The 20,115-nt window shown below is 44.0% G+C and overlaps 1 protein-coding gene and 1 pseudogene across 3 annotated transcripts in view; both read left to right on the top strand.

The window, feature by feature from the left end:
- NDE1 (nudE neurodevelopment protein 1) overlaps positions 1-20,115 on the top strand; it is a 188,092-nt gene that overhangs the window by 113,677 nt on the left and 54,300 nt on the right. The window contains exon 9 of one of the 3 annotated variants that reach the window (XR_016312993.1): positions 14,807-14,866. The exons of the other annotated variants lie outside the window; for them this stretch is intronic. The gene's annotated coding sequence lies outside the window, so the exon portion shown is untranslated. The remainder of the gene's footprint in view (positions 1-14,806; positions 14,867-20,115) is intronic. 3 annotated transcript variants of the gene reach the window in all.
- LOC149460932 (uncharacterized) lies at positions 8,360-9,172 on the top strand (annotated as a pseudogene).

Here is a 20,115-nt window from a genome sequence, read left to right as displayed (position 1 = left end):
CAATAGAAGAACACAGTCTGCTGAACATAATACTACACAAACATTAGATGTTGCCATGGTTTAATTGCACATAACATGTAAACATTCACAGTGCAGGGAGGAAAAAGTATGTGAACCTTTGGACTTAATAACTGGTTGACCCTCCTTTGGCAGCAATAACCTCAACCAAACGTTTCCTGTAGTTGCAGATCAGACCTGCACAACGATCTGGAGTCATTTTGGACCACTCCTCTTCACAAAACTGTTTCAGTGTAGCAATATTCTTGGGATGTCTGGTGTGAATCGCTCTCTTAAGGTCATGCCACAGCATTTCAATCGGGTTGAGGTCAGGACTCTGACTGGGCCACTCCAGAAGGCGTATTCTGTGTTGTTGCAGCCATTGTTTTGTTGAATTACTTGTTTGCTTTGGGTCATTGTCCTGTTGCATCACCCATCCTCTGCGGAGCTTCAGTTGGTGGACAGATGGTTGTACGTTTTCCTGCAAAATGTCTTGATAAACTCTGGAATTCATTTTCCCATCAATGACAACAATCCGTCCAGGCCCTGAGGCAGCAAAGCAGCCCCAAACCATGATGCTCCCTCCGCCATGTTTTACAGTGGGGATGAGGTTTTGATGTTGGTGTGCTGTGCCTTTTTTTCTCCAAACATAGTGTTGTGTGTTCTTCCCAAACAACTCAATCTTGGTTTCATCTGTCCACAGTATATTTTGCCAGTAGTGCTGTGGAACATCCAGGTGCTCTTTTGAAAACTTCAGACGTGCTGCAATATTCTTTTTGGACAGCAATGGCTTCCTCCGTGGTGTCCTCCCATGTACTCCATTCTTGTTTAATGTTTTCCTTATTGTAGATGTGTCAACAAAAATGTTAGCATGTGCCAGAGATTTCTGTAGGTCTTTAGCTGACACTCTGGGATTCTTCTTTACCTCATGCAGCATTCTGCGCTGTGCTCTTGCAGTCATTTTTACAGGACGACCACACCTAGGGAGAGTAGCAACAGTGCTAAACTTTCTCCATTTGTAGACAGTCTGTCTTACCGTGGACACATGAACATCAAGGCTTTTGGAGATACTTTTGTAACCCTTTCCAGCTTCATGCAAGTCAACACATCTTGATCGTAGGTCTTCTGAGAGCTCTTTTCTGCGAGGCATGGTTCACATCAGACAGTGCTTCTTGAAACCAGTAAACTCAAAACAGGTGTGTGTATTTTAAGGGCAGGACAGCTGTCAGCAACACATACAATATCATCACACTGATTGGAGTCAAGGTTGGCTCACTCCTGGCTCCAATTAGCTCTGGGAGAAGTCATTAAGCTAGGGCCTCACATACTTTTTCCTCCCTGCACTGTGAATGTTTACATGTTATGTGCAATTAAACCATGGCAACATCTAATGTTTGTGTAGTATTATGTTCAGCAGACTGTGTTCTTCTATTGTTGTGACTTACATGACGTTCAGAGCACATTTTATGCCCAATTCATGCAAAACTCCACGTAATCCCAAGGGGTTCACATACTTTTTCTTGCAACTGTATGTGTGTGATTTTGCGCACCCGTGCCGTGACACTGTACTAATGGCACTGGGGGGGAAGGGGTTAACATTTTAGGCAATCAAAGGGTTAACTGTGTGAGGGGAGTGTTCCACTAGGGGGTGGGGTGTGTACTTCACAGGAACACACTGATCCAGAAAGCTAAGCTCTGCTCTCTGGAAGAGTGTGCTGGAAATTGACAGGGAGGAGAGCTGCAGTGTAAACACTGCAGCCATCCTCTCTGTCAGTGATTGCCGGGCTCCGGCGAGTAATCCCTGGCCGGGACCTAGTGATTGACACCCAAGGCCGCGATCAGCGGCACGGGTAGGGCTGTCGCACGCACCCCCTACCCGAAATGCAAAATCACGTATATATACGTGATTTTGCGCAGCGATGCCGCCCTGCAGAAGTATATGTACTGTGGCTGGTCGGCAACCGGTTAATTTTCTTTCCTGATTGTTGAGCATAATTTTTTATTTCAGGGCCCTTATCTCTTCCCTCAATTGAGTGTTTTCTTCTTGTAGTTTTTGTATTGTTGATCGGATTTCTTCTCCAAAAGACCTGTGTGTCCAGTTTGAGTGTGTTCAGCTCTTCCCTCAGCTGGTCATTTTATATTTTTGCCACCTAGCTGTCTTTGAAGCTGTTATTTGAACTGAATAAAGTCCCTCTCTAGCTGAGATAAGCAGTCTCTGAGGACATAGGGTGAGGGGAGGCAATGTCTCTGTTGATATCTGTTCCTCATCATTTTAAACTGGAGTTTTTTTATGCATTATAGACATTTGCCTGATCTTTAATTTGAGGGAAGACCCACTTGAATCTAATTTTTCCTCTGTCCCCTGTACCATGATGGTGCCTCTGTGGTATATGTTCATTGTGAGTACTGCACAATTACCTTCCTCATCCCTGACCTTGATCTGCTGGCCCTTGCAAATACCTCCCTTTGTATTATTCTTGTAGTATTTGCAGAAAGTTGTGTGCCAGTCTTCTGCGTTTTTCAGTATAGAATAGCAAATCAGTTTTCCTTCTGTCCTGTTCAGTACTGGAAAAATCAATCTCTGGATTTTGCTAAGTGTTTATTGTTTAACGTCCTTCCTTGTTTGCTCTTTTCTTCCTCTGGGTAAACAAACTCCAAGACATCAGACACTCTGCTGGCTTTGGCTTGTGTAATGGAGTCTGTATTTGGGGTATTTGCTTTATGTTCCATTTTTAGGTACAGAAATTTGTTTAAAAGTTATTTTCTATATAATTTATATGTGTGTTGTTGGTGTTTCAGCAGGATGGTCCTACCTTGTGTTGCTGTTTGCTTGAATCTGTCAGCCTTTGATGCTCTCTGATGCTTGTTCCTTGTCTGTGGGATGGTCCTGTCTTTTGTTTGTCTTTATTCTCCTTTTTTTTGTTGAATTATCTCTTCTTGCTCTTCTGTCTTGTGTGTTGTCTCAGTTTTCCTGGTTTTGGCTTTTTGCTCATTTCAAGGTATAAAGTGATGATGTTTCAGGAGCTCATGCTTAGCTTCTCTCAGTACCTCTCACTGTCTCCTTCTCTCTCTCACCTTCTCTCTTTATCTTTCTTGATATCTCTCCTTCTCTATCTTTCTTTCTCTCCTTCTTTACCTCTATTTTTCTTTCTCTCTCTTTCTCTATATCACTTTATCTCTCTCCCCCCCCTCTCCCTTTCTCTTCTTCTCCCCCTCTTTATCTTTCTCTCTCTCTTTTTCTGTGTTTCTTTTTCTCTGTCCCTCTTTATCTTTTTCTCTCTCTTTATCTTTTTATCTCGCCTTCTCTCTCTCCCCCCCTCTCTCTCTCCCCTCTCTCCCTCTCCCTCTCTCCCTCCCCCCTCTCTCTCCCCCCTCCCTCCCTCTTTCTCTCTCATTCTTTCTTTCTCTTTCTCTCCCCCCTCTTTCTCTCTCGTTCTTTCGTTCTTTCTTTCTCTCTATATATTTCTCTCTCTCTCCCCCCCTCTCCCTCTCTCTTCCTCTCCCCCTCTCCCCCCCTTCTCTCTCCCTCTCTCTCTATCTTTCTCTATCTCTTCTTCTGTGTTTCCTTTTCTCTGTCTCAATTTATCCTTTTTTTCTCTCTCTTTATCTTTTTATCTCACCCCCCCTCTCTCTCCCCCCCCTCTCTCTCTCTTTCTATATATCCCTCTCTCATTATCTTCTTGAGGTCGAAAGGTCTATAAAAATATATATAAATATATATGTGTATAAATAAAATTGTATTTATTTATACACATATATATTTATATATATTTTTATAGACCTTTCGTGTTTGCTTACACTATGTCAATTGCCCCTGTGACTCCTCCACCTGCACAGGGGAGTGTCCAGGATGGCCCATGTGACCTTTGGTTTAACTAGTAGTGAGCATATAAAAGAGAGAGCAGACATTTGGTCAGTTGGCTCTGAGGAAGAGGTCAAGTCCTCGAAACGCGTCAGCCTATTGGATGTCTACACTCCCTATTGCGGACTGTTACTCATCGCGGTGTTGACCCAGCTGTTCTTTATGATGTGCCTTGACTATATTGTCGTTTGTGAGTACAACACATACTTTATTTTTTCTTAAACATTTTTTATGGTAATGCACTAGGCCTGTGCGCCCTCTGTTTTTTCTTTACTCATTTTAAAATGACCTATTCGAATATATACTTCATATTAATGTGCCCAGTTCCTGCTGAAGTTTATGAATTTGTATGAAAAATGACTCGTGGAATGTACATTTTATGGCATGCTTTAGCCCTAATGGCGTAACAGGTCATGACTGACTGAGTTATTGTTTTACTTTCGGGCAGCGGAAAGTTGTTTTTCAAAGAAGATCCCCGGGGACCAGACTAATTAGTGGTTTACAGCCATGGAGCTCATGTAGCTGTGTGTATCTAGGACGAGAGACACTCCTGACCTCTGTTCACTTACAGACTTATATTCCATTCAAAAGGGAGGAGGGAGGACAGGAGAGACAACATGGCCGCGACCTAACAAGATGGTTTGTCATGTACAGCATCCATGCCTCTATGGCGCACAATCGTCACAGCCATTCCCTTTCTCTCTGTCTCTCTATTTCTCTCTCTTAATATTTCTCTTTCTATCTCTCTCTCATCTCTCTCTCTTTAAATCTCTCTCCCTTTATCTCTCTATTTTTATCTTTATACCTATCTTACTCTCTCTCTCTCTCTCTCTCTCCCCCCCCCCCTCTCTCCCTTTATCTCTCCCTTTCTTTATTTCTCTCTATCTCTGTCTTTATAGCTCTCTTTATACAGTGGGGCAAAAAAGTATTTAGTCAGCCACCAATTGTGCAAGTTCTCCCACTTAAAAAGATGAGAGAGGCCTGTAATTGGCATCATAAGTAGACCTCAACTATGAGAGACAAAATGAGAAAAAAAATCAAGGCAATCACATTGGCTGATTTGGAAAGAATTTATTTGCAAATTATGGTGGAAAATAAGTAATTGGTCACCTACAAGCATGCAAGATTTCTGGCTCTCACAGACCTGTACCTTCTTCTTTAAGAGGCTCCTCTGTCCTGCACTCATTACCTGCATCAATGGCACCTGTTTGAACTTGTTATCAGTATAAAAGACACCTGTCCACAACCTCAAACAGTCACACTCCAAACTCCACTATGGTGAAGACCAAAGAGCTGTGAAGGACACCAGAAACAAAACTGTAGACCTGCACCAGGCTGGGAAGTCTGAATCTGCAATAGGCAAGCAGCTTGGTGTGAACAAATCAACTGTGGGAGCAAAAATTAGAAAATAAAAGACATACAAGATCACTGATAATCTCCCTCGATCTGGGGCTCCATGCAAGATCTCACCCCGTGGGGTCAAAATGATCACAAGAACGGTGAGCAAAAATCCCAGGACCACACGGGGGGACCTAGTGAATGACCTGCAGAGAGCTGGGACCAACGCAACAAAGGCTACCATCAGTAACACACTACGCCACCAGGGACTCACATCCTGCAGTGCCAGACGTGTCCCCCCTGCTTAAGCAAGTACATGTCCAGGCCCGTCTGAAGTTTGCTAGAGAGCATTTGGATGATCCAGAAGAGGATTGGGAGAATGTCATATGGTCAGATGAAACCAAAATAGAACTGTTTGGTAGAAACACAACTCGTCGTGTTTGGAGGAGAGAGAATGCTGAGTTGCATCCAAAGAACACCATACCTACTGTGAAGCATGGGGGTGGCAACATCATGCTTTGGGGCTGTTTCTCCGGAAAGGGACCAGGACGACTGATCCATGTACAGAACAGAATGAATGGGGCCATGTATCGTGAGATTTTGAGTGCAAACCTTCTTCCATCAGCAAGGGCATTGAAGATGAAATGTGGCTGGGTCTTCCAACATGACAATGATCCCAAACATACCGCCCGGGCAACGAAGGAGTGGCTTCGTAAGAAGCATTTCAAGGTCCTGGAGTGGCCTAGCCAGTCTCCAGATCTCAACCCCATAGAAAACCTTTGAAGGGAGTTGAAAGTCCGTGTTGCCCATCGACAGCCCCAAAACATCACTGCTCTAGAGGAGATCTGCATGGAGGAATGGGCCAACATTCCAGCAACAGTGTGTGCCAACCTTGTAAAGACTTACAGGAAATGTTTGACCTCTGTCATTGCCAACAAAGGATATATAACAAAGTATTGAGATGAACTTTTGATATTGACCAAATACTTATTTTCCACCATAATTTGCAAATACATTCTTTCCAAATCAGCCAATGTGGTTGTCTGGATTTTTTTTTCTCATTTTGTCTCTCATAGTTGAGGTCTACCTATGATGCCAATTACAGGCCTCTCTCATCTTTTGAAGTGGGAGAACTTGCACAATTGGTGGCTGACTAAATACTTTTTTGCCCCACTGTAGTTCTCTCTTTATCTGCCTGTCTCTTTTTTTCTCTCTTTTTTTTCCTCTCTTTTTTTTTCTCTTACAATATTTAGTGTAATTTAAACCACAGACGCTTTTCAGCTCTGCTTCTTTTTTTCATGCTCTTTGACTAGGGCCCACTTTCAATCTTGCACACCGGACCACTGATTTCATAATATGCCCCTGGTTCAAATCTTATATTTTTAGAAACTAATTTTACACATATTAAGTGCCCTTCATTTAAAAATGTAAGATTCCTAGTAATAGGGTCGTTGGTTTGAATCCCAACGACAGGACCACCTGCCTGGAGTTTGCATGTTCTCCCTGTGCCTGTGTGGGTTTCATCCGGGTGCTCCGGTTTCCTCTCACTCTCCAAAGACATGCTGGTAGGTGAATTGGATCCTGCCTAAGTTGGCCCTAGTATGTATATGTATGAATCTAAGTTAGGGACTTTAGATTGTACGCCCCTTGAGGGTTAGGAACTGATGTGAATGTACAACATATATGTAAAGTGCTATATAAGTACCTGTAATAAATACAAATACCCTGTCTCATCATAGTTGTTCTGAAAATCCTAAATCAAGTGGGGTTTTGATTGTGCTGGCTAGAAACCTGCCGTGGATGCTTGAGGACCAACTTTCTGACCCTCAAGACAGCTATCTCTTTCTACGGGTTAAAGTTTGTGAACAGGATGTCACTTTGGCTAATGTATATTTTCCCAACACATCTCAGCTCTCCTTTTTGGAGTCTTGTTTAGTGGATCTTTGTCATTTTGCCTCTGGGAAGATAATTCTGGGTGGGGATCTCAATCTAGCATTGGATCCCCTGATAGATTATTTTAGGGGTTCCTCACATTTTTCATATCCTTATTTAAGTGGATTTAAGCACTGTTTATATGAGGCCCAACTAGTAAATGTATGGTGTCTTCAACATCATTATACATGAGATTACACATACTTTTCTTCGGTACATCAATCCTACCCGAGGACAGTCATCTTCCAGGATGGCACACTTGAGAGATGACTGGCTCCACCTGACAAGAAACACAATCAAGAAAAGGGTGCACAAGCTTTGAGCATTACCTCACACACAAATCTTTTATTTGGAAGTAACAGATGTGTACTCATAAATGCCAAGTAAAAACAAGCATGTCATGACACTCAATGATCCATAGTCTAGAGTGAATTGAATTGACACTGAAGAAGAAGGTATCTTCTCCAGAAATGCATCAGAAATGCTCTGAATGTCCATCTCTGTTTATGGGAGTCGCACAGCACTCCGGACTATGGACCATTTCTTATCTTCCAGCAGACTTTTTAGCGTCAGGAGGGGTCCATGGCCACTCTTCAGGAGCCAGCACCAGGAAGGGCCAGGGAGAGTAGGATCAGTCTGGTCCCTGCAGTAGCACTCGGTTGCTGAATGGAAAGAAAGTAGGACATCGCTCTGCCAGTGGCTCTAGCCAAGGAGAAGACCACAGGGGTGAGTCTTACTCTGGTGCCTAGGGGTGATGAGGGGCTCCCCTTATCCCCACTCCTGGAGCAAACTGCCCTTTTTTTGCTTGACTCAGAGAAGGAAGGGAGCGGAGAGTGAGCGCTGGGACAGGCAGGACTGACACATATGTTCTAGCTTGTTTTGTAGATCCAAACATGTCAGGCCAGGAGCCCGCCAAAAACCTGCCCCCAGCCAAGGCCCCCTCTTGGTCAAAAAGATGCAGTTACTGTGGAGAGAAATTGCCTAAAAACCATGTTAAGCCTTTCTGCTTTAAGTGTATACACAGATTCGCAGGGAAAGAGACCTCAGTTGTAATGAAGGATTTTCTAACAGTGCAGTCAGTCCTTTAAATCACTCTTATGGTCAGTACAGAATTCTGAGGCGGTACTGTCTCTGGGGGGAGGGTCCCTCTTCTCTGGGAGGGTCATCATCAAGGGGAAATCCCTCTGTGACCCTTCAGGGGTTCTGTTATCTTCCAAAAGTATTTAAGAGATGGACCTGGAGGACCCCAGGGGTTCAGATGAGAGCTCGTTGGAGGATGAGGAAGACCTGGACGGGGCCAGTGAGGAGACAAAACCAGGGAGGCATCTCTTTGCAGTAGAGGACATGGAAGGTCTGCTGTGGACGGTGTATGCAACAGAAGAGATTCCAGACCCGCCGACAGAGATTTTCACTCAGGATAGATTGTACAAGGGGCTGGTTAGGCCACAGGCTAGGGTTCTCCCAGTTCACCAGACGCTAAAGGAAATTATCCTCAGGGAATGGAAAGAGTCAGAGAGGAAAGTGTTGAGGCTTAAAACCTGGAAAAGGAGGTATCCCTTTAAGGAAGAGATAGAGGAAAAATTTCTCAAAGTTCCTAAACTTGATGCGGCCCTGTCTCAGGTCTCAAAAAAGTCTGACTTGTCCTTAAGGACTTTGGTAATATTAGGGACCATATGGACCACAGGACAGAGTCCCTCCTGCACAGAGTCTGGGATGCCAACGCTGCAGTCATTACACTTGCATTGACTGCTCTTTGTTTAGCAAGAAATGCAGACTTTTACCTGGGCAGGGTAATGAGTCATCTCTCTAAGGGGGCCAGTATACAGAAGGTTTTGGATTCCCTAGAGGTGGTTGATAAAACAGTAGCATGCTTTGCAGATGCAGCAGTAGAGATAGTCAGGGAATCTGGTGGCAGCCCTGCTCAACTCCACCGGAAGTATGGTTCGGGTCAAGACGTGGGAAGGAGATTTTACTTTCAGATCCCAGATGTGCAGTCTCCCCTTTGAAGGTTGCTTCTATTCTGACACAGCAGAACCAGTTTAGACCCAAAAAGGATGGGTAGAAAAAAGGGGGGAACAGTAAAGGGAAACAAGTGGGAGAGAATCTTAGAGAGCCCTTACATCTTACAGTTGCTAAGAGAAAGATACAGGCTGGAGTTCCTCTCTATTCCCCCACCATCCTTTATTTTGACCCACCTGCCCAAAGACCAGAAGAAAGCAGAGGGCCCTTTGGCACAAGTTGGTACAAGTGGGAGTAGTGGTCCCTGTTCCAGTAGACCAGCAGTTCTGTGGGTTTTGCTCCCACATCTTTGTGGTGAGAAAACTGTCAAGCAAGTCCCGCCTGTTCATAAATCTGTTGAAGTTAAACAAATTCCTTCCGTACAGGAGGTTCTGCATTAGGCATGGTCTGGATGTTCGAGTCGAACATAAGTTCGACTCAAACATCAGCAGTTCGTGTGTTCACCAAACACACAAACAGTAAGGGCATTGTCACATGCAATGATTTGGTCAATCAAAGCACAATTGAGTGAAGCTAGCGGTGATGTCACCACTAGCTCCGACCAATTGTTTACATGTGAATTCGGAGAGTGCTCGGGGGGGGGGGGGTGCGGATGGGTTGACGAGCGTCTGTTCTTTTATTTTGATGAGTCGGCGTCATCGTGACCACGCCACGTGACTGACAATGGATTACAACGATGGAACCTTTTTTGGCTTTTTTTTTTTTAATAAGGGACTTGCCAAAATCTTTTATTTCGTTTTTTGTTCAATAAAAGATTTTTTCAAAAGACTGGTCTCTTTATTTTTTTACTACATTTAACCCTTTAGTGAATGGGTAGGGGTACAAGTACCCCTTACTCATTCAACAGGGGGAGGCAGCATTAGGGTCCCCCCTTATTTAATGGGGTACCCTGATGCTAATGAGTACCCTGATGCTAATGAGCTCCCCTGCTTGCAGACCCCCACAACCATGGGGGCAGGGTTGTGGGGAAGAGTTCCTTGTCCCCATCAGCATGCCAGGCCTGTGCTCGGATCAAGGATCTGGAAGAAATTTAGAGGGGACCCCACATTTTTTTACCCTCATTTTTTGGGGTGTGGTTCACCTTAAAAGTCCTACCAAGCCTAAAGGGCCTGGTATGTCTTTTAGGGGAAACCCCACACACTTTTCCCCCCCATTTTTGAAAGGTGGCACCATGGCCTGGTGTGGCTTTTAGGGGCAACCACATGCATTTAAAAAAAAAAATGTTTACTGTGGGGTCCCTCCTACCAGACCTAAAGGTACCCCACACTGTTTTTTATATAAAAATGTAGATTTAAAAAAAAAATGTCAGTCCTGCTGCAGCAGGTTCTATACATTGTACAGATGTGCAATTTTTCAGGTAGTTTAAGGGGACCCCCCAAGCATGATATTTAACTACTTCCCTCCCGGCCTATAGTAAAATGATGGCCAGGCGAATCTCTCGTCTCTCTAGTAGGGCGTCATATGATGTCCTTCCCGGATAGCACGTGCCCACAGGGCCACGTTGTGGCAAGATCTGTCACCGGCTGTGTACCTCGGACACAGCTGATGACAGATCTGTGTACCGGCTCAGTTGCCAGTACCATGTGACCTGCTGTGACCAATCTCAGCAGGTCACATGACAGTTGTATACAATGGATGGCTTCCTTTCATGCCATCCATTGTATACAAGTGTGTCTAGCTGTGAATGGTCACAGTGATCACATGCACAGGCTGGGCCAATCACAGCCCATCTGTGTCATGTGATTAGCCATGGCCAATCACAGCTAATCACAACAAAAAAACCTGAATGAATCGATTTCATTCAGTTAAATGCTTGTTTATAGCAAAGAAATTCTTTTCTATAAGCAATCAAATTATGTAAAACAAGAAAAAATACTGCTCACTTCCCCAAAGTAGTACAGTGTTACTATGGTAACATTATACTACTTTGGTCATAGTGCAATATGAAAAAAAATAAGAAAAAAGTAATAAAAAAAATTATCACATTTTTATTTTTTGGACTGTCACCAGTATCCCTGATCACCACCACACCAGTTATATGATGACGCTGTACTGCACTGGTGACAGTATGTAATAAAAAATTGTGAAAATATTTTTTTTAATTTCTTCATTTTCCGCAAAATTATGACAACAAAATTACAACTTCAAAAAATTCGCCATGCCCCTTATGAAATACGGTGGACTGTCTACTTTGCAAAGAGGCGTCATTTGGGGGATATCTGTACTGTTCTGATATTTTTGAGCCTAAAGAAATTAGATTGGCTGTCAGTACTTCAGGATTGATCAATTTTCAAATATATCCCATAGTTTGTGAACGCTATAACTTTCCTACAGACTAAATAATAAATACTGATTTGGGTTATTTTCACCAAAGAAATGTAGCAGAATACATCTTGGCCTAAATTTATGAAGAACAATTATTTATTTGCAAACTTTTATAACAGAAACAAAGAAACATGGGTTTTTTTTTTCAACATTTGTGGTCTTTTTTTGTTAATTTTGCAAAATATACCACCAAAAGAAAGCTCTAGTTGTGGGAACAAAATGCTAAAATTTTAGTTTGGATGACCACGCAATTGTCATTCAAAGTGTGAGAATGCTGAAACCTAAAAATTGTCCTGGGCAGGAAGGGGGTAAAAGTGCCCGGTATTGAAGTGGTTAAAGGAATTTGTTTTTTTTTAAATGACCTCCCCTTTAAAATAGGTACTTTTTGAAACATTTTTTTCACTGATTCATGTTTCTCAGGGCAGTACCCGAGTCCCCATACCCCTTTTATGACCAATAAATTGCATATAAGCCTTCAAAATAGCCAATTTGAAATTACAAGTTCGAGTCCCATAGACTTGCATTGAGTTCGAAGTTCACAGTCGTACTTTCGTTAGGTTTGACTGTGAAGTGAACAGGGGGGTGTTCGGCCCATCACTATTCCGCATGGAAAGCATTTGTATCGTGCAGAAGAGCCTGTTAAAAGAGGTGGTTATGGTCACATTATGGACACATTCCCATTGTCCTGGAACACCAGTATTTTCTGCGTTTCATGATTGTGACAGGATAAAGAATTAAACATTGGTAGTTTCGGGCACTCCCCTTTAGCTTGGCCGCAATCCCAAGAGTATTTACAAAGATGTTAGTAGAGACAATGGCCCACTTTCACCTCCAGGGTATATCTCTCATCCCGTACTTGTACGACCTCCTTATTTACTCCACTCTCGGATCAGCAGATTCTGATAGATTTGGAAAGGGTAGTAGGTACCCTAGAAAGCCTGGGATGGATAGTCCGCAAGGAAAAAACCTCCTTGTTCCGGCCCAGACAAAGGTATTTCTGGGATACTGGGTAGAATTCAGGGACCAGAGGCGCTTCCTCCCCAGGAAAATATCAGGAAAGTAGCAGGAGTAGTAGCCACAATAATTGACCTCTCAGTGTGTTCCAGAAGGCAAATCATGCTTTTCCTCAGGACTGATGACAGCGTGCATTCCAGTGATTGGGCACAACTGAAATCCAGACTCTTCCAGTTCTTCCTGCTCTCCTCCTGGGATGGGAGGAGGGAATCCTTGGATGGGAAGGTATCCCTCTCTGGGGAGGTGAAGGCCTCATTGAGCTAGTGGTTGACTGTAGAGAGTTTAGCAAAAGGTCAATCCTGGTTGCAGTGGGACCTGGTCAGGAAAACAACAGATGCAAGTTGCCGGGGGTGGGGGGAGTGGGTGGGTCTCCAGGCTCAGGGACCTTGGGGCCCAGAGTTAGAGGCTTGTCCAACTTCAGGGAGCTATGGGCGATGGGCCCGGCTCTAAAAGCCTTTTCAACACGGGATCGAGGGGAAGGAGGTCCTGCTGCTCTCAGACAATGCTATGGCGGTAGCATATATATACCATCAGGGGAGCACCAGGTCACGAAGCCTCTTAACCCTAGTCCAGGAAATTTGAGGTGGGCAGAGAACAGATTGCTCTCCATCTCAGCAGTCCACAGGAGGTCTGCCAACAGAGAAATAGACTTCCTCAGCCGCCAGCCCATCCGGCTGAGGGAATTTCAATTGAACAGCGAGGTCTTTTGGCTAGTGATTCCGGAGTTGGGGATTCTGGAAAAAGACCTCTTTGCCAAGAGAAGAAACAGGAAGGTGGAGACGTTCTTCTCCCTGTCCCAAGTGCAAGGGTCCCAGGGAGTATCTGCGTTGGGATAAGAGTGCAATTTCAGTCTAGCCTACACCTTTCCCCCTCTAGCAGTGATTGGGAGGGCATTGCAAAAGTTGAGTCAGTTCAGGAGCAAGTTGATTTAAATCGCTATGTGGTGGCTGAAGCGAACCTGGTTCATGACACTGAAGAGACTGTCGGTGGCTCCCCCTACAGCATCTTCTGATGAGACAGGATTTACTTCTTCATGGACCAATCAGGCATCCTGATCCAGGGTTCTTCCACCGGACGGCATGGCTCTTGAAAGGGACATCCTAAGACAAAGAGGTTGCTCAGAGGGAGTCATTGATACTCTCCTTCTAAGTAAGAAACCTATCACACAAGATATACATCAAAGTATGGAAAGTTTTTTTTTCTAGGTTGTGTTGGGAAAAAAGAATGTCCCCCCAGACAGTCCCAGTAGTTTTGGACTTCTTACAAGAGGGGGTAGACAGGGGTGTGTCATTGCACACCCTGAGAGTCCAAGTGGCAACTTTGTCAGTGCTTTTGGATCAGAGGCTTGCAAAAGACCGCTTAGTCAAGATATTTTTGTTACCTAGAGAAAGGGTGACCCCTGTGAAAGTGAACAGGGTTCCCCTGTAGAATTTATACCTAGTGTTGGAAGCACCCGTTTGAACCAAGTTATCTTGGAAGTTAGCCTTTTTGCTGGCCATTTTCTCTGCCAGGAGGATAAGCAACTTGCAGGGTCTCTCTATTAAAGAACCTTTTTTGTTAGTGCTAGAAGACAGAGTCATCCTTAAGCAGAAACCCCTGTACTTACCAAAGGTGGCCACCCGGTTCCATAGATCTCAAGAGATAGCGCTGCCCTCTTTTTGCAATAATCCTGAAAATGAGAAGGAAAGAAGCTTCCACTGCTTGGATGTTAGATGGTGTCTTCTGGTATACCTAGACAAAGTAAGGCATTTCAGAAAATGAAATCATGTGTTAGCCTCTTTTTGTTGAGTCAGGAGGGGGGTTACAGGCTTCTAAGGTGACGGTGGCAAAATGGATTAGGCAGGCTATAATTCGAGCATACAAAGAATCAGGTTCTCAAGCTCCTTCACACCTGAAAGCTCATTCTACAAGGTCACTAGCGGCTTCCTGGGCGGAAAGAGCAGGAGCGTCGCTTGAGCAGATCTGCCAGGAGACCTTCGTTTAGCACTACAGAATAGAGTTGCTATCACAACAGGAACTGGCATTTGGCAAAAAAGTTTTACAGGCTGTGGTCCTGCCCTGAAGTAGGCCTGAATGCTTGAGTTTTCTCAGGTGTGCCATCCTGGGAGATGACTAGAGAAAATTCCCAGTTAGACTTATCGGTAATGTCTTTTCTAGGAATCTTCCAGGATGGCAAGCCTACTTCCCAACCCTTTGGTGCCATACAGTATATGGCTGTTTTCCCTCTTGCACTGGTGTAAGGTGCTTTCCTATAACTATAGGAATGAAGGGAGGGGGCAGGGGTTTTTAATCTCTGTTCTTGATTGTGTTTCCTGTCAGGTGGAGCCAGTCATCTCTCCGGTGTGCTGTGCTGGAAGATTCCTAGAAAAGACATTACCGGTAAGTCTAATTGGGAATTGTCTCATGCATTTCTTAACCTCTTCACGCTGAGCGCACGGAAATGTGCAGCCTCTCGGCGTCTGGGCCTTGACGCCGAACGGCCGCACATTTGCGTGCAATTGAAAAAATGTGCTGAAAGCGTGCACCCTGTACGCTCCCAGCACACATGTCCGGTACTCACAGAAAAGTCCCGATCTCCTCTTTTGATCGGCACCTTTCCCGATCATGTGACCGCGTGACAGCGAATCACGGCGGTCACATGACCCTAAAACCCCGCAGATTTTTAAAACCCTTAACTAGTTGCCGACCGCAGATAGCCGAATGACGGCTGCACTGCGGCCGGACAGTTCTGGGTGGACGTCATATTACGTCCTCCCAGAACGCGCTCTCCTGGGGCGCACACCCGGCGATCTCCGTGATCGCTGTGTCCTACGGACACAGCTGATCACGTGATGTGGTAAAAGGCCAATCACAGCGGCCTTTTACCACGTGATCAGCCGTGTCCAATGACACGCTGATCACCGGGAAATTCAATTGCTGGTTCTCGGCTGCACTTTCATCATGCTGTCAGATCGAGAGGAAAGTACTGCCGAGAACCAGCAGTTGTCAGAGCGAGGATCGGCACCGATCATCAGGGCACTGATGATCAGTGCCCTGATGATCGGTGCCCAGCAGTGCCACTCACAAGTTCCGCCCACCTGTGCCCAGCAGTGCGCACACTAGCTCCGCCCACCTGTGCCCAGCAGATCACCCACCTGTGCCCAGAAGTGCCACCTACCTGTGCCCAGCAGTGCCACCCACCTGTGCCCACCTGTGCCCACCCACCAGTGCTGCCCACCAGTGCCACCCACCAGTGCAGCCCAGTAGTGCTGCCAGTTAGTGCCACCAGTCAGTGCCCAGCGGTTGTGCCAGTCAGTGCTGTCTATCAGTACCCATCATCAGTGTCACCTATCAGTGCTGCATATTAGTGCCGCTTATCCGTGACACCTCATTAGTGCTGCCTATCAGTGCTGCCTATCCGTGCCACCTCATTAGTACTGCCTATCAGTGCCCTTTAGTGCTGCCTATCAGTGCCGCCTATCAGTGCCCATCAGTGCTGCCTCATCAATGCACATCAGTGAAGGATAAAAATTACCTGTTTGAAAAATTTTATATTAGAAACAAAGAACCTTTTTTTTTTTTTTTCAAATTTTTTGCACTTTTTTGTTTATAGCGCAAAAAGTAAAGTGCCCAGTGGCGATTAAATACCACCAAAAGAAAGCTCTATTTGTGAGAAAAAAATAATCAAAATAGGTACTGTATACAGGTTGGAAAGACTTCTAACAAAGTATCTGCCTATGCAGACGACTTGCTGTTTTTGTGACTAGCCCAAAAACATCGATACCCAATTTAAACAAATAATTGGATTTTTATTCACAATTGTCAAATTGTAAAATAAACTTTGCTAAATCTGAAGTACTGAATCTCATAGTCCCTGTGACCAGTGTATCTATTTAGAAATCGAGCTTCCCGTTCAAGTGGGGAAGCTTAAGTATTTAGGGATTTTTCTTACACATTCCTTAGAGGACATATTCCAGAGTAATTTTTCACAACTGCTTTCTAGTATTAGATGAGATCTCCAATGTTGGCGACATCTTACGCATCCTTGATTGGGTAGAAATAGCATATTAAAATGAATGTACTTCCCGATTGCTGTATCCATTCCAAGCTCTCAGGCCACACATTTAGCGTGGATCTTGGACTGGTGTACCCATAATCATGCAAAGAGGTGGATCTCTTTGAAACAGCATATGTTCCCTATACCACTTAGGGCTCTTCCATGGCAAAGAATGTCCCACCCAGGTAAAAGATAGTCCTATCCTGGGCACTACTTATAATATTGCTCTAAGGAATAGTCCCAGGGTGATAAATCCCTTTTCACTTACGATACTGTAGTTAGAAAATTAGATTTTCCACCAGGGCTATATGACCCTATATTTTGTCAATTTATAGAAGCAGGGAAGTTTGGAGTGCAAGATTTTAGGAAAGAGGGTGGTTGGAAAACTATAGCTGATATTCAGTACATGATCTCACCACCCTTTCTTTATGGCAAACTATTCAATTAAGGCTTTACCTTTCTTTGATATCTTTACAGTGGGAGGATTCTGATATACTGTACCTACCATCTTTGAGCGCCTCTGTATTGCTGGTCGACCTATATGAAGGGGCCCCTCCAGAGAATGTTTTAGATGCTCCCCCAGACTCTTTTATTCCCTCTTTTGTTACAGCATGGGAAAGAGATCTAAATATGACATTATCTGTGGACCAAATATACTTTTATTTTTTACTTCATGCACAAATCTTCTTTCTTTGAAACTGCAGGAATCAGGATATAAGCTAGATAGTATAGAGGTCTGGAGAGACTACACAGAGTGTTTCCTACTGTTGACTCCAATTGCTAGCAATGTGGGGAAGACAGGAACATTCTATCATATTTTTTGGACTTGCCCTCAAATTCGAGCTCACTGGCAGGATGTACAGTATGTGCTTTGACTGAAGATCTTACGGACCTTTCCATTGTCAATGATACGGCAGCCACCTTAGCTCTCTTTCTAAACAAAAATATCGACATTCTCAAGTGAGACATCTTTTAAACACGGCAATGGCCTGTATACCAGCACATTGGAAATCCCCTTCTCCCCCCACTGTGCACCATTGGATTAGAACAGTAAATAATATAATGCACATGGAGGAACTTACAGCTTTATTGAGGAGACAGGAAACTTGCGTTACAAAAACCTAGATACAGTGGGCCCACTTTACTTTGACTATGAGACATCAGACTTTTCTTACAAATTTGTAGATGTAGAGGAAGCAAATAAACAACAGTGTATTAAAGTTTTTTTCTTCTTTTTTTCTCTTCCTTTCAGTTTTTTCCTCTTTTTCTTTTCCTCCTTCCAGTCCCTTATTTCTCTTAGGTCCCTTCTTCAAAAAAAAAGAAAAAAAAAACTTTTGGAAAGGCTCTGCAACTTCATTCCCACTCGCAACATATATCCTATGCTACAGAATATAATTGACTAAAAGTAGATGTCCACCCCTTAAAGTATAGGTAAAACCTGAAAAATTAACATCTTTTGTTTGTGCGCTTTTGGTCTATTAAATATACTATTGAAAGTATATTGGTATATTGTCAATAAGTGCAAAAAAACCTATTGATCCTGCTGGAAATCATGTCAGCTGATTGCTTCTTGTGCTCTCAGCCTGTGCTCTGTTATCAGTTACATTGTTATCAGCTATCTTTTGTGTAGTATAAAACATTTATTCAACCACGGCACCACCTGCCTGGAGTTTGCATGTTCTCCCTGTGCCTGCGTGGGTTTCCTCAGGGTACTCTGGTTTCCTCCCACACTCCAAAGACATGCTGGTAGGTTAATTGGCTCCTGTCTATATTGGCCCTAGTATGTGTATGTATGAATGTGAGTTAGGGACCTTAGATTGTACACTTGAGGGTTAGGGACTGATGTGAATGTACAATATATATGTAAAGTGCTGCATAAATTGACAGCGCTATACAAGTACCTGTAATAAATAAATAAATAAATAATATTCAATCTTATGAAGGAGCAGAAAGGCAGGTTATTCTTTTGTCCTCAAGGATGTTGGATTCCTATTGCCCGGGCAAGTCATTTTTTTTTCCTCCTTTAGCCCTGCTGCGGCAAGCAGTGGGCCCACCTGCAAGGTGAAGTAATCGGCGGCAGCACTGCCGCTGATTGCTTTCATGCAGTGCCAGCCTCTCCGCGCCCTCCCGCGAGGTTTCCTGGGCTCTGCTTGCTCATCTGCGGGCCCGGCTCGCCGTTGGCTAGAGGGGAGGGAGAAGAGCGGAAAAGTCCGCTCAGCTCCCCTCCACTTCTTGTGCTGTTTCCCGATGAGAGATTGCAATAAAATCCCCTGGAAAGAATGTAATATGGTGCGATGTGCACCACATTACATTCAGTGGAGCAGAGGGGAGACATGTAGAGTCTTTTAGACCTTGGATGTCTCAAAGAGTCCCTGTTACCAAAAATCATCACATGGGGGACTTTGTCCCCTATGTGATGTGAAAAAAAAGAAAGTTTTTTTGTTGTAAAAAATGAAAATTTCGCTCAAGCACATACCATCGCCCCCCCCCCCCAAAAAAAAAAAAAAATATTGAGGCCCCCACCCCCACATATATGCATGTACAAACATAAAAGCACACGTTGAGGCGCCTATGCATGAAACCGTCAATTGCGATACTCGTGTCACATATCGCGCACGCCAGGATGAGTGATAATTCTAGCACCAGGCCTCCTCCGTACACTATACTGGTGACCTATAAGGAGCTTTAAAAGTGTCGACCTATAGAAAATATAGGGTACTGAAGTTCGTACACAAATTTAAGGTTTGACAAGTTGGATATCTATTTACTCGCTGCAACCTCATCTTTTATATTTTAAAAAAGAATATGGTAATGTATTGCTTTTTTGTGCCCTGAAATTAACTTACTTGTATTTTTTACAAACATTTTGCGGTAAAATCATGCGACGAAAAAAATTGGCACTACCACTGTTTTATTCTCTAGGGTCTCTGCTTTTAGAAAATATTTAATGTTTGGGGGTTTTATGTAATCTTCAGGCCTAAAATTATTTTTTAAATGTGTGCAAAAAATTTCAAAATGGCTCTGGCAGCGAAAACTCAAAAACGACTCTGGCAGTGAAAGGGATAAAGTATAAGCCGTGTTGGTGCTCATTACACTGCAAGGTCTCTCCCCTCTCTGCTAGTCCCTGAGTGTGGCAGGGAGGGGAGGAGGAGATAAACAGCACAATGTTAAAAATATTACACGTTTAAGTCGCAATAAAGCCCCTTTTGTTTTTAAAAGCCCCAGACATTCCTAAAATCACCTCCGATTTTAAGTACGGTTTTGGTTAAGAAAAAAAAAAAAAAAATTATCAGGACAAGTAGATTGTCATGAGAGACAAGTAGATTGGGGCCCTGATTTAGTCCCTGGACAAGAGGTTTTTTTAAAAATTTCCACACCCCTGGTCCTGTTTTAGGAGAACAATTCTGCTCTTCTATTGATATAGTATGTAGAGGGAGTGTTGTTACCCTGACATAGTCAGTTTTGCTGCTGTTGGGATCAGCAGGTGAAAAAGAAAAGAAAAGGACCACACCCAGGAAGAAGCCTAACCATGGCTTGGTGCGGGAGCTCGATGTGAGGGCTTCTGGCTCCCAGTGTCCTGCCGAGAAGGGGA

Source organism: Staurois parvus, unplaced genomic scaffold, assembly GCF_062004578.1.
Source record: "Staurois parvus isolate SC_StPar_1 unplaced genomic scaffold, SC_StPar_1.0 ptg000217l, whole genome shotgun sequence".
Taxonomy (NCBI): domain Eukaryota; kingdom Metazoa; phylum Chordata; class Amphibia; order Anura; family Ranidae; genus Staurois; species Staurois parvus.
Note: the sequence above shows the minus strand (reverse complement) of the source record. Positions and strands in the feature narration are given on the sequence as shown.